The sequence below is a fragment of the Chiloscyllium punctatum genome, chromosome 25 (genome assembly GCF_047496795.1).
Source record: "Chiloscyllium punctatum isolate Juve2018m chromosome 25, sChiPun1.3, whole genome shotgun sequence".
Classification (NCBI taxonomy): domain Eukaryota; kingdom Metazoa; phylum Chordata; class Chondrichthyes; order Orectolobiformes; family Hemiscylliidae; genus Chiloscyllium; species Chiloscyllium punctatum.
Window position 1 is genome coordinate 43,848,812 of NC_092763.1, and position 16,931 is coordinate 43,865,742.

At 48.0% G+C, this 16,931-nt stretch overlaps 1 protein-coding gene across 6 annotated transcripts in view; it reads left to right on the top strand.

The window, feature by feature from the left end:
• Nucleotides 1-16,931, top strand: part of tex11 (testis expressed 11) — a 254,948-nt gene that overhangs the window by 10,393 nt on the left and 227,624 nt on the right. Inside the window, exon 2 of one of the 6 annotated variants that reach the window (XM_072595190.1) lies at nt 15,581-15,760. The exons of the other annotated variants lie outside the window; for them this stretch is intronic. The gene's annotated coding sequence lies outside the window, so the exon portion shown is untranslated. The remainder of the gene's footprint in view (nt 1-15,580; nt 15,761-16,931) is intronic. 6 annotated transcript variants of the gene reach the window in all.

The window sequence follows — 16,931 nt, forward strand, 5'->3', positions numbered from 1 at the left end:
TGAATCTGAACAGTCTGAGACAAGTGGTCTGTAGTTGAGTAGTCTGTGGTTGGTGGCCAGATTTCCAGTTGTTTTAGCTGTCGGGCAGTCTGCTAAGAGGGATCTGCATTCTGGGGGAGGATGAGGGGACTGCGGCCCGTTTCGCATCCTGGAGCGAGTGATGCGCCATCGCTGCTGCAGTGGTATCCTTGGGTGAAGGGGTCACGGTCCAATTGGCGTCCTGTATCAAGGGGACGGCTGTCCAATTTGCGTCCTGGGGGGGGCGAGGGGACTGCTGTTATGGCCACAGGGGCGCCCTGCAGGCGAGAGACCCATGATCCCATTTGACTCCTTAGCACGTGGGGCCTGTGGTCCGATTTGCCACCTAGGGGCGAGGGGCACACCATTGTAGCCGCAGTCGTGTCCTGGAGCCAGGCATCCGGGTTGGAGTTGCGTTGGGGGAGCGAGAGTCCTGAGGTTGGAGTTGTCATCTGGGGCGAGTAGACTACTATTGCAGCGATGATGTCAGGTGAGGGGACCATGGTTAGATTCTCGTGCAGCAAATTGGCCACGTTTGAAGTCACATTTTAAGGAGAGGTGGACTACAGTTGGAGTCACTTCTTGGGACAAAGGCCTGCTGTGCACTTCACACTGTGAGGCGTGTGGTTGGTGTTGAAATTTGGGGTGAGTAGACTGTAGTCCGAGTCACATTGTGGGGTGAGGGGACCAAGGTCTGACCTGCATTTGATGCAAGCAAACAGCTTTCGCAGTCGCATTGTGGAGAAAGGGTAATACTACCTGATTCGCTAAGGGCCTGTGGTTGGAGTCGCAGTCCGGGGCGCATGCGCCCCCTTGAGTTGCATTTTGAGGTTTGTGGCCCGTGGTCATTATCGAAGTTTGGGGTGAGAGGACCGAAGTTGGAGGCACATTCAGGGGCAAGGGGTCCATAAACGCAATCGGAACTGTATTTTGAGGTGAGACAACAGTGGACAGAATTGCATTTTGGCATGAGTGACTGCCTGTCACAGTTGCATTGTGGGGTGAGGAGACTGCGGTATGATTCGCATTCTGGGGCATGCGACCCGCAGTCGAAGTCACTATTTTGGTCGAGGGGACAGTAGTTGAATTCACATTTTGGGTCAAGGTGCCCACGGTCGAACTCGCGTTCTGGGGAGAGATGGTGGTCGGAGTCTAAATGAGCTGCAGGGTCCACAGTCAGAGTTGCATTGTGGGGCGAGGGGACAGTGGTCGCATTATGGGTTGATGGGATGGTGTCGGAGTCAAGTTCTGGGGTGAAGGAACAGCTGACGCAGTCGCATTCTGGTTCTTGGAGTCTGAAGATGGTATTGCTTTCTGGGGCAAGGACACTGAAGTGCAGTCACATTTTGGGGCAAGGGGACAGTGGTCGCATTGTGGCGTGATAGGATGCTAGTCGGAGTCGCAGTCTGGGGCGAGGGAGCAGCTGTCACAGTTGCATTGTGAGGTGAGGGACTGTGGTTGAAATCTCATTCTGGGGTGAGGAAACAGTCCAAAAACTGCTTTTTATACCCCAAATCAAAAGACCGTCATATTGGTTTGATGTTGTCAAAACAGTAAAATTCAAATTCAATTGAGTTTTAATATCTTGGGGCATAATTTAAACTGGTTAAATTCGAGCTGCTGTGAAAACAATGAAGTATCTAGTTACAACTAAAATGTTACATCTTTCGGTTGTCCCGTACATTTTGTACTTTCCAGCTTTTACTCTTAAAGTACAATACATGCCTTCAAATTCATAACAGGGGTGAGGGGGGCTGCTGTCTGATTCTCATTCTGCGGCATGGAGCTCACAGTTGGAGTTGCATTCTAGGGCGAGGGAGTTGCTGTGGGGTGAGGGCCTGACTCTTGCAGTTGCACTGTGGGGTGGGGGTCAGCAGTCAGACTTGTGGGGCCCATGGTTGGATTCGTATTGTGGAGTGAGGGATTGGCTGTCGCTGTGGCATTGGATGGTGATGGGACCACAGTCGGAGTTGCATATGGGACGAGGGACTGGCTGTTGCAGTCAAATTTTCGGGCAAGGAGACCTTGGTCAGAGATACTTTCTGGGGTGGGGGAACAGCTGTTGCAGTCACATTGTGGAGCGAGGTCGCTTTCTGTGGCGAAGGGTGTGCTGTCAGAGTCGCTGTCCGGGCCGAGTTGACTATGGTTGGAGTTGCCATCTGCAGCGAGGGGGGCTGCGGCTTGAGTTGCATTCTGGTGCAAGGGAACAGTTGTTTGCTGTGGCATCTGGTGCGTGGGGCATGAGGTTGGAGTTGCATTCTGGGGAGATCTGACTGCTGATGGAGTTGCATTTTGGAGTAATGGAATGGTTCTCGCTGTGGCATTGAGATTAGGGGACCATGGTCGGAGTCGCATTCTGGGCAATAGGACTGTGGTCAGAGTTGCTTTCTGGAGTGAGGGAACTGTTGTCGCTGTGGCATTGAGTGAGGGGACCCTGGTCAGAGTCGCTTTCAGTTGCCAAGGAACGGATGTCACTGTAGCATTATGGGTCGAGTGACCAGCTGTCGCAGTCATGTAATGAAGTATAATCCCTATGGTGTGGAAACAGGGCCTTTGGCCCAACAAGTCTGACAAATGCACCTAACCTATACATTCCTGAATGTTTATAGGTAAATTTAGAATGGCCAGTTCACCTAATCTGCATACCTTTGGATTGTGGCATGAAACTGGAGCACCTAAAGGAAACTCACACAGACACCGGGAGAATGTGCAAACTCCATACAGTTGCCCGAGGCTGGAATCGAACCCGGGTCCCTGGTAGCTGTGAGGCAGCAGTGTTAACTGCAGAGCCACTGTGCCGCCCTGTGTGAAGAGGGGGCCGAGGTCAGAATTGCTTTTTGGGGATAGCGGCCTGTGGATGGTAACCCTTTCTGGATGAGGACACTGAGTTTGGAGTCACTTTCTAGGGTGAAGGTACCCCCCCCCCCCCCCCCCCCCCCCAAGTTGGAGTCACAGTCTGGGGCGAGAGACTTGTTGTTGCAGTCGTGTTGTGGGGGGAGTGGTCCACAGTTGGTGTCACAACGTCAGGCAAGGGGACTGTGGTTCGATTTGCATTTTTGGGGTCAAGGTGCCCACGGTCGAAGTTACATTCTGGGAGGGGGACCATGGCCGGAGTCGAATAGAGCGGTGAGCCCTCAGACTGACTTGCATTGTGGGGCAAGGGGAAGGCGGTCCCATTGTGGACCGAGAGGTCCACAGTCTGAATCACAGTCTGGGGCTGAGAGACTCGCTGTTGCAGTCACGTTATGAGAAGAGTGGACCGCGGTCAGAGTTGCTTTGTGGGGCTAGGGGCTTGCGGACTATATCGCTTTCTGGGGCTAGGGCACTGGTTGGAGACACAATCTGGGACAAGGGACCTGCTGTTGCAATCACATAATGGGTGAGGGGGCCGTGGTCAGAGTCATGATGTCGGGTGAGGATAATTGGTTGGATTTGCATTTTGGGTCAAGCTGCTGTCGAAGTCTCATTCTGGGGAAAGGATCTATGGTTGGACTGTGTTGTGGTCCGCTGTCAGTTGGGGTGAGGGGACCGCGGTTGAATTTGTATTGTAGGGCAAGGGGGCTTTGTTGGAGTCACTCACTGGGGCAAGGAGACCATGGTCAGAGTTGCTATTTGGGCCGAGGGGACAGTAGTTGGAGTGATATTCAGGGGCGAGGTATCTGCTGTTGCAGAGGCATTGTGGGACAAGGAGAACGAGGTCTGATTCGCATTCTGGTGCTAGGAATTGCTTTCTGGGGTGAGAGCAGCACTGTTGGAGTCGCATTCTGGGGCCAGGGCCTGTGATTGGTGCTGTGTTTTAGGCTGAGGGGCTGGTGCTCAGTGTTGAATTTTGATATGAGAAGATCAAAATTGGAATTTGTATTCAGGGGCGAGGAGACCATTGTCCGAACAGTACTGCGATTGGAGCTATAAAGTGGGGCGAGAGACAACTGTAGTTGCAGTCCCTTTGTAGAGCAATGGGCCAGCTGTCGGTGTCGCATTCAGGAGCGAGGGAACAGCATTCGCTGTGGCATCTTCGGGTGAGGTACTGACTTTGCAGCGCATTGTGGGGTGATGGGACTGCAGTCAGACAGGTTGTGGGATGAGGGGACCGCGGTTGCAGCCGCTTTCTTGGGCAAAGGAACAATTGTCACTGTGGTAGTGTGGGTCAAGGGACTGGCTGTCACAGTTGCATTTTCGGGCAAGAGGACTACAGTCAGAGTCACTTGCTGGGTCAGGGGGTCTGCCTTTTGAGTCACAATGGAGTGAGTGGCCTGCAGTCGGAGTCCGTTTTGTGGGGGGGGGTGGTGGTGAGAGATCTACGGTCGTAATCGCATTGTGGTGCGGGGAGAACACTGTCTAATTTGCATTCTGGGGCTAGGGGCCCGTGGTTAGAATCACTCTGTGGGACGAGGGGTGCTGTTGGACTTGCATTTGGGAGTGAGCGAATGGCTGTCGCTGTGGCATTGTGGGGTGAGGCACCAGCTGTCACAGTCGCATTTTTGGGCGAGAGCACCGCAATCTGATTTGTGTTCTAGGGTGAGGGGCCCGCAGTCGGAGTTGCATTCTGCGGTGAGAAATGGCTGTTGCGAAGGCATTGTGGGGGGAGGGAACCGCAGTTGGAGTCGCTTTCTGGGGCTAGGGAGCGACTGTCGCTGTGGCTTTGTGAGCGAGGGGACTGCTGTTTGATTTGCATACTGAGTCTTGAGACCAATGGTTGGATCCCATTCTGGGATGAAGGAAAGACTGTCGCTGTGGCGTTTGGAGTGAGGGAACCATGGTTGGCATTATTTTCTGGATGAGTGGACTGTGTTCACGTAGTTTTCTGGGGCGAGGGGTCCATAGTCAGATTCGCTTTCTGGGGGGCTGGACTGGATGTTGCTATGGCAGTGTGGGGCGAGGGACCAGCTGTTGCAGTCACATTGTGAGGTGAAGGAAATGCAGTCAGATTCACATTCTGGGTGAAGGCTGTTGCAGTCGCATTGCGGGACAATGGGACCGTGGTATGAATTGCATTCTGGGGTGAGGGAACAGCTGTCGCTGTCACAATGTGGGCTTGAGATCAGCGGTTGGAGTCACATTCTAAAACTAAGGGACGTTTGTCGCTGTGGGAATTTGGGCCAGGGGACTGCAGTCGTTGTTGCTTTCTGGGGAGAGGGATCCATGGTCAGATTCACTTTGTGGCGGGGAAAGACTTGCTCTGACAATGTGTGGTGAAGGACCTTCTGTCGCAGTCACATTGGAGGCAAGGGGACTGCGGGCGGCATTGCTTTCTCGGGTGAAGGGTCTGAGGTCAGATTCGCTTTCTGGGGCAGGGGACCAGCTGATGCTGAGGTGGTGTGGGGTGAGGGAATGGCTGTCGCAGTCCCATTGTGTGGGAAGAGGGGACTACATGCAGTGTCGTTTTTTGTGGCGAGGGATCCACGGTCAGGTTCCCTTTCTGGGGCGAGGGAACAGCAGTCTCTGTGGTATCTAGTGCAAGGGTGCCTTTGTAGCTTTCTGGGGTGTGGGAATTGTGCAGCGAGGGGACCGCGGTGTGTTTTGTGTTCTGGCGCTAGTGGCCTGCGGTCTGGGTTGCTTTCTTTGGCAAAGGGCGCATGGTTGGATGATGGGACTGCGGTCTGAATTGCATTGTTCGGTGAGGGGACCGCTGTCTAGTTGGCGGCCTGTGGCTAAGGGCCTGCACTTGGGGTCTCATTGTGGGGTGAGGTAACGGCTGTCACTGTGGCATTATGGGGCGAGGGGACCATGGTCTGAATTGCTTTCTAGGCCAAGTGAGTGGTTCTTGATGTTGTATTGTGCAGCGAGAGGGACTGCTGACTGATTTGCATTCTGGGGCAAGGGTACCGCTGTTGGAGTCATATTCTGGGATGAGGTCTGTGATCGGTGTCGTATTTTGGGTGTGGGGTTGGTGTCGAATTTGAGAGCGGGTGGATCGCAGTCAGAGTGACATTGAGCAGCGAGTGGACCTTGATCAATGCAGTACTTGCATTGAAGCAATATTCTGAGGCTATATGACCACGGTAAGAGTTGCTATCTGGGGCATGTGACCCATGGCCGGCATTGCATTCTGGGGTACGGGATGTACGTTTAGCTTTCGAGCAGTGTGATGCCATTAGCCAGCAGTAGAGTAATCTGGTGAGTGGCCTTTAGTTGAGCAGTATGGTACAAAGAGTCCAAGGTGGAGTGATCTGGGACGAATGACCTGTGATCATGCAGTCTTGGAAGAGTTGTTCATGGTCACTGTTGCCATTTGAAAGTTGCCAGCATGGAATGATTGTGGGACATGTGGCCTGCGGGGATGATCTGGGAAGAATGATTTGCAGTCAGCTTCGCAGTCTGGCAGTTTAGCCCTCTGGTGTCACTCTCCATGAATCTGAGACAAGTGGCCTGAAATCCACTTTGCAGGTGTACCCATTAGAGAGAGAAGGCTGCATTTGAATCATGTTGGAACAATGGACTCCAGTCAGCATTGGCTGTGAGGCATTGGGAATACTGGTCCATGGTTGATCAGTTTGGGATGAAGGGGCTATCCAACTGTCTGGGAAAAGTGGCCCAGATTTGGTGTCGCAGTCATGACATTTGGGAAGAAAGGTGAACGGTCAAGCACCTTTTTGGCGAGTGAAGTGAGGCAGCGTTGTATTTTATGAAATGCTTCCCGTGGGAAGCATCACTGTGGTGAAGGGCCCTTGTCGCATTGCATTATGCTCTACGTGGCCCACTGTTTGCTTTATATTTTTGATGAAGTTCCCCTGATTGCCAGGCCACTTTAATAGCCAGAGTGGCGGAGTGGTCTGGGATGAATGGTCTGTGGTCAAACAGGTTTTCAAAAGTGGCCCAGTGTTTCAGTCTTTGAAAGTGGCCCGTGGGCAAATGTTCCAGGAAGAGTGGAGCACAATCCGCATTGCAATCTGATAGTCTACTTCGATGTTGGCTTTGCGGTTGAGAAATCTGCTTAGAGTGGCTTGAAGTTGGAGTTGTTGTCTTGTCTTTTGGAGACAGTGGCTTGCTATTGAGCAGTCTGCGAGGAGTAGTCTGATGTTGGTGGTGTTTTGTGGCCTCTGAGAAGGGAGTCCAGCGGCTGAGGTATCTGCAAGGTGTGTTGTGTAGTTGAGCCATGAGAAGTGGTGGCACCCAGTCGGTCCGCATGTAAACAATGGCCTGCAATCAATCTGTGTCGAGATAGTGGCCTGTGGTTGAGCAGTCTTGGTAAAGTAGTGTATGATTGCCTTTGCATTTTGTGGAGCCATGCCTTTGGTTGGTGATGCAGTTTGGCCAGAGCAACCTGTATCACCTTCTGAGGTGAGGGGTCTGCGGAGGATGTTGAATTCTGTTCACTGCTAGAGTGTTGCAATTGTAGTTGTATTGTTAGAATAGCGTAGTCAGTTATGTTTCCATCAGCCTTCGATAACGGTCTGTCGAGCACTGTAAGAGAGGCCGAAGTTGGCAATGCAGTCTTGACCTCTGGGCAGACTTTGAGTTGTGAAAGTGTGTCCTGTTCCTTTGAGAGAGTGAACGCTGTTTTGGTCAGAGCTTACAAGCACCTGTAATATGACTAGCGAGTATACTGGAAAAATGAAAATGTGTAACATTTAACTGTGAAACAGGTTGCTGAGTTGGTTGTTCTGTTGACAACAATTTGATTTTAACCTGTCAGTTTAAATTATGCCCCAGGATACTAAAACACAATCTATTTTGGATTTACTGTTTTGTTAACATCGAGATCGAAATGTTAACAATGAGATGATCTGGTGTTTGGAGTATAAGGAAGCACGCATTTTGGAAGTTAGGCTGAGAGTAACTGCTATGTAGAGGGAGACTGCCACTCAAAGCACACGCTATTGAAGTTTTCTTTCTCATATGAAGCATTCCTCCAGCAAAAGATGGAAGATAACTTGGAAATCTTCAGCCAGAGGAAGACAGCTGCCAACGATGACTGCTGCTGTGTGCTTTTGAAATTGATGTAATTTTAATACAGGATTTTATGGGAACAGTATATTGTTAGAGAGTTGGAGACAGATAACATGCATTTTTGCTAAAGGAGGCATAGAGTTGTAAATAGTTGTTGTTTAAGGTGCACTTCTTGAGTTAAAGAATAACTTGATATTATTTAAAGAGTGGATTTTGGGGTTCTCTGTAACTCATACTTAACAGATTATGAGGAGAGATGAGCTTTTCTGGGTGTTTGGTTTAACTAGCAGAAGGGTTCACTGCTGTGTTGTCACAGTTTTGGGGTCGTCCAGGATTTGGACAGGTTTAGACAGATCCAGTTTCACATTTGAATAGATTTGGGGTCTGAAGGATCCCAGCAGATTTTGACACTTGCCAATTAGTGTCCAACATGTTTAAATAAAATGTATGTCAGAGAAATTTGCCCAGTAGGTTAGAGATCACAAAACACAGCTCAAAGTGAAATTGACAAAGTTTATTGCAAGCGATATTGCTGGAGGAGAAAACAGACCAGCTGACGCAGAACTGACAGTCTGCACAAAGAATTTGATTTCTCCTCCCAGAGTTGAGGATGAGACCAGTTTTATAGTAATGCTGTACAATGACACTGATTGATTAAGAAATGGGAAGCTACAATGTTTCTGGAAATTGAGTAATTTAAGTTGCAAGGATGCTAATTGGAAAACAGTTTCAGATGAATGTCCTGTTCCTTCACACAATGCAACATCCTGACAGTATCATGGTTCCATCCATCTTCACAGGTAGGTGTTTAAGTCTTTTCTAAAGTGGTGAGATGCTTCCATTGTCCTGTGGTGCCTGTCTTTCGGTCCAGCTCTTTGTGTGGCTTTGGTGTTGCTGGGTTATGAATCTGCCCTTAGGGCTTTGAGATCTCTCGTCATGTCCCTGGGTGCTTAAAGCGTATTCCATTGTCTGCGTGCTGTCTGACCCAGTTCGTGAGCTGCTCAGGAATTCTGGGTGTCCTGGTACAATTTGGCCAATTTGCTTTTATGGGCCTATTGTGGGTTAACAAATCTTTTCCCACAATGTAGATGAGTCAATTTGTTTAAATTTTACTTACTTATGATCGGTTAAATTACAAGAGAAGTGGCTCTGAAAATTGCTGAAGACGTTCTGGGGTTTGAAGATGATTCCCAAATTTGCCAAGAAATTTTACAAGGACAGAAAAAGGCCATACTTTTAGTATGAGGAAAGAGGTTAGAATTGGGTTTAACCAAGGACAAAAGTAAAGCTGAAATTGTAAGGGAGTTAGTCAAACACTTAGGTGTGTCAGAGAAACAGACAAGTGCAGTAGAGTTAGAAAAACCTAAATTATAGTTGAGGAAAACGAAGTTGGAAGATTAAAGGAAGAGAGAAAGCGAGAGCAGAAAAAGAGTAGGTTCTTAGCTGAGGATGAGAGAGAGAGGAAGAGAGAAAAAAAGAGGAAAGGAGAGAGAATTTGAGCTTGAGAAATTGTGACTTAGTTAGGAAAGTCATGTTAACAGAATGGAGAAGAAGAAAGAAGATAGTGATAAAAAAACAATACGTTAAAACATTACCACTTTTTGATGAGAAAGATGTCGAAGCCTTCATTTCATTTGAATAATCTGCTAGGCAGATGGAGTAGTCAGAGAACTTATGGAAATACTAGTTCAGACTAATGTAGTAGGCAGAGTTAGTGAGGTATTTGCAGATGAGTCAAGAGATAACGAAGAGGTTAAACAGGCTATTTTAAGTGCTCATGATTTGGTACCAGAAGTGTATAGACTGTGGTTCAGAAACACAAAGAAGGAACCAGGTCAGACTTGCATTGAGTTTGAAAGAATTAAACATAGTCATTTTGATGGGTGTGGGCTTTAAAAATAGATAAGACCTATGAGGCTGTGAGGCAGATCATTCTGCTGGAGGAGTTTTTAAACTCTCTCCCAGCGACGATAAGAATTCATGTGCATGTACAGTAAGTTCAAGAAGTTAGAAAAGTGGCAGAGATGGCAGGTGAATATGCATTGGCACAAAAGGCAAAGTTTAGCTTCTGTCAAGAATTTCATCCTGTGAGGCATAGAAATTGGGATAAGGGGAGATCCTATAGTACAAAACAAAGTAGAGCATGCTGGTAATAGTTTACCACAAGTTAAAAATGAAATCAAAGGAGGTGAAAGACCTCCTGTTTCTACTGTGGTAAAGTGGGACACGTAAAGTCTTCGTGCTGGTTGTCAAAGAATGGCACTGTGGGAAAAGATGTGGTAAGAGGGCTGAGCCAGTGGAATTAGTGAAAGTGGTAAAGGAAATCCCAAGAAAAGTCGAGGAGCTGCATGTGAGTGTGCAGCCTAGTCAGGGGCTGGGTATGGAGTTAGTGCCTGATCAGACTTTGCTTCTGTTGGTAAAGTTTACTCAGAAAGAGCAAGGGGAGAAGAGAAAGAAGTTATAATTTTGAGAGGTACCAGATATAACCAATCTCTAACAGTAAGAGATGCATGTATTTGCACTCTTTCTGACCTGTTACCTGAGAGAACAGTAATTTAGACCATAAGACATAGGAGTGGAAGTAAGGCCATTCGGCCCATCGAGTCCACTCCGCCATTCAATCATGGCTGATGGACATTTCAGCTCCACTTACCTGCATTCTCACCCTTAGATTCTTGTTGTCTCGAAGAATTATCAATCTCTGCTTTGAAGACATTTAGCATCTCGGCCTCCACTGCACTCTGCGGCAATGAATTCCACAGGCCCACCACTCTCTGGCTGAAGAAATGTCTCCGCATTTCTGTTCTGAATTTGCCCCCTCTAATTCTAAGGCTGTGTCCATGGGTCCTAGTCTCCTCACCTAACGGAAACAATTTCCTAGTGTCCACCCTTTCCAAGCCATGAATTATCTTGTACGTCTCTATTAAGTCTCCCCTTAATCTTCTAAATTTGTGGGATAGATGGACAGAAATTTAGCAGTCCCCTATGTAAGATCAAGTTGGAGTGCCAACTCAAAACTAGGGAAGTAACAGTGGGAGTGATTGATGCGGGTAGAGTTATGACATTTAAAAGACATTTAGATAAGTGTTCAAATAAGAAATGTTTGGAGGGCTTTGGGCAAGCACAGGCAGGTGGAACTTGTTTAGTTGGGCTTGGCGTCAGCATGGGATGGTTGGAGCAAAGCCCCTGTTTCTGTGCTGTCTGACTCTAGCAGTCTGGAGAGATTAAACGCAGTTGAACATTATGGAATGGTTAGGCAGAATTTAAGCATCTTAGCCGTTGCACTGTATGATGGAAGGAGTCTGCAGTCGGCGCAGCATTTGAGTAGATTGGAGTGAGGGATTTGCGGTAGTGTGTCTCATTCTGGGGCAAGAGGCTCACATTTGCCATTGCATTCTGCTCTGAGTAGCCACAGCATTAATGTTCGAGGGGCCTGCAGTTGGTATTGCGCCGAGACCAAGCAGTCCTTGTCAGTGTTGCAGTCTGGGGGGCTGGGGGGGGTAAGTCAAGTGGTCAGCTATTGAATCGTATAGTCTGATTGGCTAGCATTTGAGAAGTTGGGGTGTGGCACGTGGTGGAGCTGTATGGAAAGACGGGTCTGAGGTGGAGCAATCTCAGGTGAATGGCCAGCATTCATGCAGTCTTAGAAGAATGGGCTGTGATCACTGTTGCAGTGTTTTCTAGTTGCTCGAGTTAAAGCAGTGTGGGACAAATCCTTTTTGAGTAATCTGGGAAATGTGGCCCACAATCAGAGGTGCAGTCTAGCAATTTGGTCTACTGTTGTTTTTGCCATTGAGCTATCTGCTTAGATTGATTTGACGTTGGAGGTGTAGACGTGTCTTTTTGGCAGAGTGGTTGCAGGTGACAAGTCTGGGGCAAGTGGACAAAGGTTGGTGTCATCTTTATGCCTTCTGGGGAGAGAGTCACACAGTTTGCAATGAGTGGCCTGCGATTGAGCCATCTAAAGTAGGGTTGCCTACAGTTGATCAGCATGCAAACACGAGGCTTGCATTCTGGCATAGTGGCCTGCGGTTGATCTTTTTGTTTGGAGAGTGATCCACGATCGGTGTGACATTTTGTGGAGAGGGGCCTAATGTTAGTGTTGCAGTCTGGCCAGAACAGTGTGTTATAAGGCTGAGGTTGGCCCCTCTTTTGAGAACTAAAACCGAAACAGATGGAGAGGAGCACCTCTCTCTATAATCTATAAAAAGAGTGTGTAAAGTGATGTAACATGCTCTACAGCAACTTTTTTGTTTAAATAAATATAATCCCTGACATTCATACCAAAATCAACAAGAAACAATTTATTTATCTAACTCTTAAGTGATCAAATTAACTAAACTATTAACAACTGGAATGTATCCCTTCTAACCACTAACTATTCCCGAATAAAACACGAATCTAATGGTACGTTGTTCCAATAAATACAACTGCCGCTCATCCAAAAAGGACAGAATTAAGTCTCTCCAAATTTGAACCAGGTTATGTGTCTCCTGGAATGCTCTGTGTCTCCTCTGTTGCTTCTTCTGCCAGGAGCATCTTTTCCTCTGTCGTTCTTCTGTCATGAATGGTTTTGTTATTTAGGTGGTGCTTTCTCTAATACATAGATGACAGTGAGTGCCAATTTTGGGTCAAGAGCTGAAGGCTGTGAGCTCTGGTGGATGGCAGTTAGCTCAGGGGTCTTTGTCCAACTGCCGCCTTCATTTATAGCTATGATGACCTGTCAGTATTTCTTACAATAGCTTTGGTCCTATGTTGTCAGAACCATCAAATTTGAGGTTAATAGGTTTTTGGTATCCAAGTGTCTGGTTCAAATTAATTGACTAAATTCAAAAATTTATTATCTTGGTAGAAACTGCTGATTGGCCTGCTAACTGAATAGCATTTTGATACAAATGTTTCAGTTTGGGCTGTTAACATTTGTACTTGCATTTTAAATCTAAGCATGGACAAAACATCATCTTTTAAGGCACCACGCAATGCTTTCCCCCTTAGTGTTTTACAGTTGTACAAACACCAACTTTTAACTTGCTGTCTCCTAATCTACAATTTCTCTGCGCAACTTCTCAAGACGGTCTGCGCCATGCCTGAATTAGTGGTTGGTTTGAGGGGTGTGTGGTTGTAGTCACATTCCAGGGAGGGGGAGTACAGTTAGCTTTGAACCAGGAGACACATAACCTGGTTCAAATTTGGAGAGACTTAATTCTGTCCTTTTTGGATGAGTTAGCTTTGCGTTTGACAAGTGGTCTGTAATTGAGCAGTCCGGATAGAGTAAACATAGTCAAGCAGAGTGAGGGAGGGCACCATATTTCAAGTTGTCTTAGTTGTAGGCATACGTGGTCAGAATCTCATTCTGTGCTGAGGTCTCCGCAGTTGGTGTTGCATTCTGAGGTGAGATGACCAGGTGTGCATTCTGGGGTGAGGGTCTGCGTGTGATGTTACATTGAGAGGTTGGGCCTGCAGTCAGTCACATTTTGGGGCAAGGGGCTCAAGGTTGGCGTCACAATCTGGGCTGAGGGGCCCATGTGCGATGTTGCATTCTGGGGCGAGGGGTCTATGGCTAGATTCTTTCTCTTGGGTGGGAGACCCGTGGCCTAGAGACACACACTTGGGCAAGGGCCCTGTCCCCTTCTCTTGCTCTGCCTTTCTCTGTTGGCTTCTTCCTTTGCCTTTCTACATGGTCCATAATCGAGCAGCCTTAGCATTCCGTTCTGGGGTAAGGGGGCAGTTGTTTGTTATGCGCTCTGGGAGAATAGGCAGCGATTTGACCATTGCATCACGTTCTGTGGTTTTGTTTTTGCGCTCTGTTTCATTTTCATGTCATCACAGTTGAGTAGTCTGATAATAGCTGAACCACAGTTGAGCTTTTTGGGGTGAGACGTGCAGTCAGCCTCATTTTCATGGCGCAAGTTGTTAATATGGCTACAGAAGCTCGCATTTAGCATCGCAGTTGATTGAAGTGTTGTTCAGTTGTTGAGCAGTCTGGAGGGATGGGCCCATGTTCTTCAGTTGAGTTGTCTAGGGCATGTGATCCATGGTCAAGCTTTCTGGGGTGAGTAGTCCAAAGTCATTGTCTGGCCTTGTGCACTCTAGGGAGAAGGGCCTGCAATTGGTGTCGCGTTCATGTAGTCTGAGAAGAGTATCCTGCGATTGAGCAATTTAGCAAGAGTGCTTCACAGTCGAGCATTGTGGAGATGGTAGCTTGCAGTCTTGGGCATGTGGCCCATGGTTGAACTCTGGGGAGAGTAGTCTGTGGATGACCTTGCATTTGGGTACTGTAGTTGGTCTCAGTCTGCCCAGAGTGGACAGAGATCAGTGTCGCATTCTGACTCGTGGCTCCCATGCTGGTGTTGAATTTGTGGGGCAACAGGCTTGGGGCTGCCAGTCTAAGGAGAGTGGGCTGTGTGTAGAGCAGTTTGCAGAGAAGGGACTGAAGACTTATTGCATTCTGTAAGAGGGTTCATGTAGGCAGCATTACATGCATGGGATGAGATGTCTGCCTTTGTCTTCATATTCTAGTTTATATGCCTCACTGTTGGTGTTGCTTTCAAGGGCCTGTGATCGGCATCTCATTCTGGGGGGTTTTGTCAGCAGTAGTTCCTTGAACAGTCCGGTGTGCATGTTCCACTTTTGAGCAGTCTGGGTGTGGGGTCCATGGTGGAGAAATCTGGGTTGGTTGGCCCAGGTCACGTAGTCTGGGCCGACTGGCTTGAGGTTGAGCAGTCTTGAAAGAGTGCCTGATGGTTTATGTCACAGTCTGGGCATGTGGCTGGCTTCTGAACGGTCTGCCTAGTGACCCGTAGTCGCATCTGGGGGTGTGGCCTGCTGTTGGCATTGCGGTTGAAAAATCTGAGCGTAGCCAAAGTCAGCATTGCAGACATGCCCTTTGAAGAGAATGGCCCATGGTGCAGCAGCATGGGAGCAGTGGCATTGAAACATCTGGGGATGTTGATCTGTGGTTGAGCATTCGTCTGCGGTTGGCCTTGCATTCTTGGGTGTTTGGCCTGGCGTCCATTTTGCACTCTGGTGTGGGAGACCTGGGGTTGGCATTGCATTCTGAGGTGAAGGGTCCACTGTTGACGTTGAATTCTGGTCAGAGTGGCTCATTGTCGGTCTCATGTTTATGATGTGAGTAATTCGTGGTCAGGCACACTGGACAGAGCAACTCATTATAGAGAATCCCTACAGTGTGGAAGCAAGCCATTCGGCCCATTGAGTTCACACCAACTCACCAGAGAGCATCCCATCCAGACCCAACTGCCTACCGTATCCCTGCAACCCTGCATTTTCCATGGCTAATCTACCTGTATTGCACATTTCTGTATATTGTGGGGCAATTTAGCATGGCCAAACTAAGCTGCACGTCTTTGGACTGTAGTAGGAAACCAGAGCACCTGGAGGGAACCCATGCAGACACAGGGAGAAGTGCAGACTCCACACTGACAGTACCCCCAAGGTACTGAATTGAACCTGGGTCCTTGGTGCTGTGAACCACTGAGCCACCATGCCCCACATTGTTAAGCATTGCAGTGAGGGTTGACTGCAGTCAGCATTGCATTCTATGGGGTGGGTCCCTTGGTTAGTGTAGCATTTAGGTCAAGAGACTCTAGTTAGTCTCACTTTCTGATCAGAATGGTTCACTGTCTGAGTCACATATTTGATTGTCCCACAGTCGGTGTCACATTCATGAGGCAAGGGACCACAGTCGGAATTGTATTCTTGAGTGAGGGTTTCACGGAATGGGAACATTGGCCCCCAGATGGTGTTGGAGCCAAACCATTGGTTATACTGGTTATGGTGAAGCAGTCTGTTGGAGCTTCTCTCAGTTGGTGTCGCATATGAGCTGTCTGGGGTAAGTGCAATATTTCTGACGAAGAGCTTCTGTCCAAAATGTTGACTCTCCCGTTCCTTGAATTCTACCTGACCTGCTGTGCTTTTCCAGCACCACTCTTTTTGACTGTACCTCCAACATCTGCAGTCCTTGCTTTTTCCCTCTGGTTATGCACATGGCAAGTGGCTCATGGTCATGTAGTCTGCGGTGAGTGGCCTGTGGTTTTGCAGTCTGTAAAAATGATTTTGAGGTTAACATCATGATCTGTGAAGTGGTCAGATCCACCGCAGTCACTGTCACATTCTGGGTAGGGTGGCCTGTGTTTAGTGTTGCAGTTGTACTGTTGAGGATACTGAGCTGTGGTTGCCCTGTCTAGGGTGGATGGCTGTTGATTGAGCCTTCTGTGGAGAGTGGACCACCGTCAAGCCATCAAGGGTGAAAGGCCCAAGTTGATGTCATAGTTAAGCCATCTTGGAGACATCACAGTCTACAAATTTTTTGGTTTGTTTCGCTAATGGCAGGGATTTGAAGGCTAGAAGTTCAAACTGAGTGTCACACCAGCATAGATTTGTTTATGATGAGTTCCCAACATATTTGAGGTCTTTGTTTGAATGATTGTGGGATTGTGGAATAGGCAAACAAAATAACTATGGTATTGTGGTACAGGAAGCCATCCAATCGTGGGATAGCCATATGGAATACAGTGTTAGTTGTGGACAGCTTAGTGTTTTCTGCATCATCTACTCAGTGCCAAAGTTGTTGACATCTGATCTATGCTGGAGAAGAACTTACAATGGGAGAGGGAGGATTCACATGTCCCTGTAGTTACCTATGAAAGAGCTTCTGAATAATCATGATGAGAAGCTAATGTGCCTATTTAAGTAGCCGGGCCTCTGAAGTAATCATTTCTGGATTATTATCTCAGCTATGTAGTTTTGGGTCAGACACGTTCCTTTCAGGAAGTGCCAGCAGCCATCTATTTGAGGGAAGCATCCTGCTAGCGTCATGGGAAAAAGGAAACATGGTTTCTGATAGGTCACTGATGGTCAGATGTTAGTTTATGTTAACCTGTTTGTTCCCTTTGTGCGAACGGTGAAGGAATCTCACTGCATTATAGGGTATGTGTGTCTCAGTCTTTCTAAAGGATTAGAACATCTTCTGGCTTTTACAGCAAGGTCAGATAGTAAGGTGG